An 8,202-nucleotide genomic window follows, 5' to 3' on the forward strand; every position below is an offset into this window, starting at 1 on the left:
AAGTGGCTCCCTGGGCGGGGCTCGGGGCGCGGGGGACCTCCGGATGTGCGCGTAGCTTTGGGGCTCCCCACCGCATCCTGTCTCTCCATCCCTGCAGGCTTCCAACCCTGGCCGCTACAGAAAAGCACAGATGACCTCCTCACCCCCAAAGTGTGGGGGTGTAGGAAGCACCCACATGTGAACGGACTCCCCTTCTGAGACTGCACATCAAGTTTGTCCAAGGATGCTTGGGAACCGCCTGTGGTCACTTCGTCTTGTTTGTGTTTTGCTATCTTGTCTTGTTTGTTTTGTTTTTCGCTTGCTCGCTTTTTACCCCCTTGTTTCTGTTTTTTCAATTATCTATTTTGTGTATGTGTTCGTATGCTGTGTGTGAGAGGGGATGAACGTACCACGTGCTCCTGTGGTTCGAACTTAGGTCTTCAGGCTTGGTGGTAAGCTCCTTTACCCACTGAGCCATCTCCCCAGACTGATGTTGCTTTTGAGACAGGGTCTCACTGTGTAGCCCTGGATGGCCTGGAGGTCGCTATGTAGAGTAGGCTGGCCACTCAGAGAGATCTCTCTGCCTGTGCCTCTGCTTCCGGAATGCCAGGATGAAAGGTGTGCGTCACCACATCCGGTGCTTTGTGTTTTTTTAACTAAAAAATATTTTATTTATTATTTTTATTTTATGTGTATGAGTGTATTGCCTGCATGTATGTGAGTGCACCCGTGTAGTACAGTGCCGCGGAGGTCAGAAGAGGGCTTCGGATTCCTCTGGAACTGGAGTTAAGGATGGTTCGTAGCCGCCATGTGGGTGCTGGGAATCGACTCTTCCAACCCCTGCTTTGTTTTGTTTTAAATTACATTTATTTATTTATTTATTTATTTATTTATTTATTTATTTATTTATTTATTTTACTGTGCAACTGTGCATATACGTGTGCCACAATGCGTGCATGGAGTTCAGAAAACAACTTTGAGGAGCCAGTTCTCTCCTACCATGTGCATACCGGAGATGGGACTCAGGTTGTCAGGTTTGGTGGCAAGCGCCTTTACCTGCTGAGCCATCTCATCTGGCCTTATGTGTTTGTTTGTTTTAGACAGGGTCTCCTAGTAGTCCCAGCTGGCCGGAAACTCACTATGTACACCAGGCTGGCCTCAAACACACAGAGATCCACCTGCCTCTGCCTCCCAAGTGCTGGGATTAAAGGTGTGTGCCACCACACCCGGCCTGTGTTTGTTTTTTAATTTTATTATTTATTCATTTGAGAGAGAGAATACATAGGTGTCATGGCACGTAGAGGTCAGAAGACAACTTTTGAGAATCAGTTCTCTCCTTCCGCTATGTGGGTGTCTGGAGATCTAATTCAGTTCCTCAAGCTTAGCAGCAAGCACCTTTACCTGCTGAGCCATCTCACTGATCCTTGTTTTGTTTTAAACAGGATCTCATAGCCTACAGCTATAGCCTGGTACTGGCTATGTAGCCCAGGCTGGCTTCAAATACAAGCTCTTCCTGCCTTGGACTCTGAGTGCTACTGTTGCACGTGTTTGCCACCAAGTCTACCCCATTTGTTTCTTTCTTTGTTAAGACAGGGTCTCCTGTAGCCCAGGCTGCCCTTGCACTGTCAGTGTAGCAAAATATAACCTTGAGTTTTGGACCCTCTTGCTTCCATTTTGCAAGAGCTAGAATTACAGGTGTGTACCACCACATCTGGTTTGTCCTTTGTTTTTTTAATACAGGGTCTCATGTAGCCTAGGCTGGCCTTGAACTAACTGTGTAGTCTACCTTCCTGCCTTAGAATGCTGCTATTACAGGTGTAGACCACCCAGTTGTGCCCTTTCCTTTTGTTTGTTGAGACAGTCTCCTACAGCCCAGGCTGGCCTCAAGCTTGCTATGTAGCTGAGGATGACCTGTAACTCTTGCCTGATACTGCCTCCATCTCCCAAGTGCTGGAATTACAGGTATGCACCACCACACCCCACTCAGATTTTAGTCTTATTCTTTTAGTACTTAGGTTGAGTCCAGGGCCTTGTGCATCAAGCGTTTTACCACAGACCTGTGTCCTCACCTCATCATTTTAAATACTGCTTTATTTTTATTCATTTATTATGTGTGGAGAGGTCAGAGGACAACTCTCTGGAGTAGGTTCTTTCCTTCTACCATGTAAATCCTGGGGATTGAACTCAGGTTGCCTGGCTTGGTGGCAAGCGACTTTACCTACTGAGCCATCCCACCGGCCCAATACCCCCTTTTGTATTTCCCCATTTTCAGACAGGGTCTCACCAAGTTGTCCAGATTGGCTTTGCACTCACACTGTAACCCAGGCAGGCCTTGAACATTTGATACTTTGCCTCAGAGTCCAGAGGAGCTGGGTGGGATTATAGACCTGAACCATCAGATCTGGGTCAGGGATACACTTTGAGAAACTTCAAGAGAACCTGGCTGAGGGAGAGAACAATATGAACAGGCTGAAGAGAACACTCGAGCTGCCATCAGAGGATGAGTGACACAGACTAGGGGAGGGGCTAGCATGGGAGGATAGTGTCCTGCCTAGGATAAGCATGGTGCCTGGGAGGGATGGACAGACGGTCACTGTGACAGGGATGGAGTCATCTGCACTAGATGAGGCCAAAGAGGAGTGAGGGGCCATGTTGGGTCCTACCTGAGTAGGACCCCAAAAGCCATAGGAAGTCACCGAGGGGACTGAGGTGGAAGGTGATGTGCACACCCACATAGAACTCAGGACATCACGGACCTGAACTGGGAAAGGGATCAAAGTGATGGTGGGAGGCTGGTTGAGAAGCTGCTAGACCAGGTGAGGTAGGCTTAAGAACAGACAGGGAAAACCAAGGGATCCCAGAAGAATTAATCTTATACAGAGATTCACACCCCCTGCACACTGCCCCCCCCACATACACACAGAGCTGATGAGGACATGAGATTACACAGCCACTGTGGGGCACAGTAGAGCAATACCTCAACAACAACAACAAGGTAAGAGGTTGGTGAGATGGCTCAATAAGTAAAGGTGCTTGCTGTGCAAGCCTGGAGACTCAAGTTCGAGCCCCAGAAGCCATGGAAAGGTAGAAGGACACAACAAACTGCAAAGTTGTCCTCTGACCTCTGCACATGCATCATACCCCACACACAATCTGTATCATACCGCCCCCACATACAATAAAAATAAAAAAAATTTAAAGATCAACATAGGGCCAGGCATGGTTGTACATGCCTTTAATCCCAGCACTTGGGAGACACAGGCAAGATCTTTGTGAGTTGGAGGCTAGCCTAGTCTACTTAGGGGGCTCCAGGCCAGCCAGAGCTACAGAGTGAGACCTTGTCAACATAAGCCAGGTATAGTGGCACACACCTGTAATTCTGATGGTCAGGAGGCAGAGGAGTATTAGGAGACTCTCCCTGGGCTATAAGGTCAGCATAGGGAGATCCTCAAACAGCAACAGAGGGAGAATGGCTCAGTTAAAATGCTTGCTGTGAAAGACTGAGGACCTGAATTTGATCCCTAAAACACAAGTTGTTTTTTTTTTTTTTTTTTTTTTAAAGTCTGCCTGGTGACACTGGCTTGTAATCATAGCACTGGAAAGATGGAAACAAGAGAATCCTGGGGCTCACTGGCCAACCAGCCCAGCCTGAGCTCCAGGCCAATGAGAGACCCTGTCTCAAAGGAGGTGGGTGGCTCCTGAGGATGACACCTGAGGTGGCTCTCCCATATCAGTGCACACGCACACATCCACACATCCATAATGCACCTTCACACTTATGAACACACACATTAAAAACTCAACATAGTGTTCCTTCAGGATGCTGAATTCCACTTCTGGGCATATCCAAAAGAACCGAAAACAAGGTACGAAGGACATATTTACACACCTGTGTTCATAGCAGCTTCTTTTTACAATAGCTAGAATGTGGATGCAGATCTGGCATCCATCCACACTTGTACATACACCTAAGGGAATATTAGTCAGCCTGAAAAAATGAAGGAAAACCTGACACCTGTTGAAACGTGAATGAAAAGTGTAATCTCATATCCTCACCAGCTTGAAGACATGATCCTGAAATAAGCCAGACCCAAAAGAATACACTGCAAACAATTCTTTTTAAAGATAAGGTCTCATGTAGTCCAGGATGGCCTCAGACTTGCTATGTAGTTAGTCAAAGATGACTTGAGCTTCTGATCCTCCTGCCTCCTGAGTTCCAGGACTGCAGCATGCACCACCACGCCCAGTTTAGTGTAGTGTTAGGGACAATCCCAGGCTTCCTGCATGCTAGGCAAACACTCTACCAGTTGAGTTATATCCCCAGCCCCTCCAATTCTACTTACATGAGATCGCATTCAGAGACAGGAAATAGGACGGTGAAAGTCAAGGGTTGGGGACAGGGAAACAGGAAGTTAGTGTTGTAATGGGGACGGAATTTCACTTTGTAAGCACTGAAAATTCTGGTGCTAGATTGCTGCACAATGGTTTTTGTTGTTTGTTTGCTTGCTTTCATATTATTTGGTTTTCCTTAAGACGGTCTTACACTATAGCCCAGGCTAGCCTGGAATTCATCTTGTAGCTCAGACTAGCCTTGAACTCAAGGCACCACTTCTGCCTCAGCCTCCTTAGTACTGGGATTAGAGGCATGAACCCTGTGTGTGATTGTTGCATAACAATGTGAGCTTTAAAAAAATTTCACTTGGGGGCTGGAGAGATAATTCAGTGGCTAAGAGCACTGGCTACTCTTGCAGAGGACCTGGGTTCAGTTCCCAGCACCTACATGACAGCTAACAACCACCTGTAACTCCAGTTCCAGGGACTCTGACTCTCTCCTGGCCCCTTCAGGCATTGCATGCACATGATGCACATATATACATGCAAGCAAACAAGAGTGCATATAAAATAAAAAATTATATCTACTCAAGAGCATTTTTTCTTTCTGTCCAAACTGAATGCTGATATGGACATGCTTTGTGATGTTTTATATCAAGGAGGGAATCAGCTTTTGCTTAGTGATCAGGAGTTAATGGAGCACTTTCATCAAGGTGAATCTCAGTTGAATAAACTAATTAATCTCTTTACTGATATTCTTGCTGATGTGAAGACAAAAAGAAGAATTCTGGCAACTAATAAATTGCATCAAATGGAAAGAGAATTATGTGTATATTTTTCAAAAGATGGAGACTGTCTAAATGACGTGGAAAATTTAGAAAACCAAAGATTAAGGCTGTTGATCTTAATCAAGATTAGTAAAGATTGAAGATTAGTAAAAACCAAGTATTTACTATATCTGCTATGTTTTAACTTTTTGTGTAATAGGAGCATGTACCTAATAAACACTGCTAAATTTTAAAAAAATGATTAAATCTTCAAAATGTTTTATTTTGTGCACTGGGTGGTATGGACACCTGTGTGTGCAGGTGCGCATCCCCATTAATGGGAAGAGACCAGAGGAGGATGTCAGTGTCCTGCTAAACCACTTTGTGCCTTATACCGTTGAGACAGTCTCGCACTAAACCTGGAGCTAGGCCAGTGGCCAGTGAGCCCCAGTAATTCTGTTTCCACCCCCCAATACATACACATAACACTGGGGTGACAAGTGTGTGTGTAGCCATGCCTAGATTTTTACATGGGTCTAGGGATTTGAACTTGGACCCTCAGGTTATCCAGCAAGTGCTCTTCACTGGGCCATCTCCCTAGCCTCGCTGTCAATATTTTCAGTGCTACTGAACTGCATGCTTAAAAATGGCTAATGGGGGTGGGGGTGGGGGTGGGGAGAGGGCTCAGTAGTTAAGAGCATATACTGCTCTTGCAGAGGACCTGAGTTCAGTTCCCAGCACCCACATTGGGCAGCTCACAACTGCCTGTAAGTTCAGTTCCAGGAGATCTGATGCCCTCTTTTGGCCTTCATAGTCACCCACATACATGTGGCATACATTCACATGAACACGTACAAATACATGTAAATAAAAACAATGAAAGTCTGGAGCTGGAGCGATGGCTCAGTGGTTAAGAGCACTGACTGCTCTTGCAAAGGACCTGAGTCCCAGCACCCATATGGCGGCTGACAGCCATCCTTAACTCCAGTTCCAGGGGATTTGATGCCCTCTTCTGGCTTCTGCAGGCATTGTACATACGTGGTACACTTACATATATTCAGGCAGAACACTGATACACATAAGAATAATGAATAATAATCTTTTTTATAAAGTGACTAATAATGTTTTTTGCTTTAAATCTAGCTGACTCAGATAGGCTAAAGAGGACAGAAGGGGCGAATTGGATCTTATGAGGATCTGGGAACCAGGTGGTGGTGGATGCCTACAATCTCAGCATACAGGAGGCAGAGGCAGGAGGATGGCCAAAAGTTCAAAGCCAGTCTTGTGTACAAAACAAGTTCCAGGATCTGTTTTATCACTCTAAGAGCAACAGAAAACAAAAAAAACAAAAAAACAAAAAAACAAAAAACCACTTTTTTTTTTGCCCAAGGAGGAAACTGTACAGCAATAATCTCAAGGCTTGCAGAGCCAGCTCACCCTGACCTTGACAAGTCTAGACATCTATTTAATTGTCTGCAATTCCTTTTTCCTTAAACAGTAATTCATTGGATATATTGACAGCTACCATAGAGAGGATAAGAAAAGAGCCCACTTTTAAAAGGGCTGTTAAACAATGAAAATGTGGGAAACTGAATTCTTCTCTCGCTCCCTTCAGGTCTAGAGGGCCTGCTCAATCTGTCTCGCAAAGCTTGCACTTGAAAAAAGAAAAAAAGGAAAGCCTACCGCCAATAAAAGAGACCCACAATATTCAGCCTTTACCTTCAGAGAAACCCTGCTCACAGCAGGATAAAAAGAAATGAAAAACTAGCCACTGAGCCATTCACACACACAAAAATAAAAAAACAAAAAGGACACTATATTGGCAGGTGCTTTTTTTTTTTTTTTTTGAGACAGGGTTTCCTGTATCCCAGGGTGGCCTAGAACTCACTATGCAGCCGAGAATGACCTTGAACTTTTCTGATCCTCCTATCTCTCCCTTCCGAGTATTACAGTTAAGCACCACCATGCCTGGTTTATGAGTTGCTGGTGCTGGGGATGGAACCAAGGGCTTCGTGCATGCTAGGCAAGCACTGTCCAACTTAGCTGCATCCCAGCGCTGGGCAGTGATGTCTGAGGCTGGGTTACTAATAGTAAAAATAGCTGGAGAAATAATTCATTTTAAACACTAGCAATCAAAATATAAACGGGTATATCTTCAAAGAATATGTTTGGGTAACAAGCAAATGTATGGGGGCAGAGAAATGGCTCAGTAGACAGAAGTGCTTGCCATGCAAGCCTGAGCTTGATCCCTGGAGCCTACGTACAAATGTCTGATGTGGTAGTTTGCATCTGTAACTCTATCACTCCTAGGAGATAGAAGGCAGAGACAGAACAATCTGCCAGAAACTCTCTTACCAGCTCAGCAACAGCAGAAACAAGAGAGATGATGCTTCAACAAGATGGAAGGAGAGAACCCACTCCCAAATAATTGTCCTCTGATCTCTAGGTGTGTACCATAGCATGTGAGTGCTGGTACTCACCACACACACACACACACACACGCACACACACACACACACACACTCATTAAAAGAAACTGATACAGTTAGAAAAAAACAAGTATATGAAAAGATGTTCAACAGCATTCTTTATTAGGAAGCAAATTAAAATTAAATGGGGAAAAAAGCAAACAATAAAATCACATTGGAGTGCAGGGAGAGACTGGAGAGGTGACTCAGTGATTAAGAGCTCTGGCTGCTCTTGCAGAGGACACAGGTTCAGGTCCCAGATGACAGCTCACAACCACCTTTAACTCCAGCTCTATGCCATCTCCTGGCCTCCTCAAATACTGCATGCACTTGTACACCTCCCCACACACAAATAAAAATAAAAATTTTTTAAAAATCAATAGCCTGGCATGGTGGTACATGCCTTTAATCTCAGTACTCCAAAGGCAGAGGCAGGTGGATCTCTGTGAATTTGGGTCCAGCCTGGTCTATATAGTAAGTTCCAGGCCAGCCAAGGCTTATACAGTGAGACTCTGTCTCAAAAACCAAAAAACAAAACAAAATACAATGGATATCGCTACACATCTGTCCACATTACTTTCAAGAGCGCACAAAATGGACATCACCCACAGGTGTAAAGAACATGGAGCAACTGGACTCCCCATGGAGCTGATGCT

This window comes from Nannospalax galili, unplaced genomic scaffold (assembly GCF_000622305.1).
Source record: "Nannospalax galili isolate Female #2095 unplaced genomic scaffold, S.galili_v1.0 scaffold664, whole genome shotgun sequence".
Lineage (NCBI taxonomy): Eukaryota > Metazoa > Chordata > Mammalia > Rodentia > Spalacidae > Nannospalax > Nannospalax galili.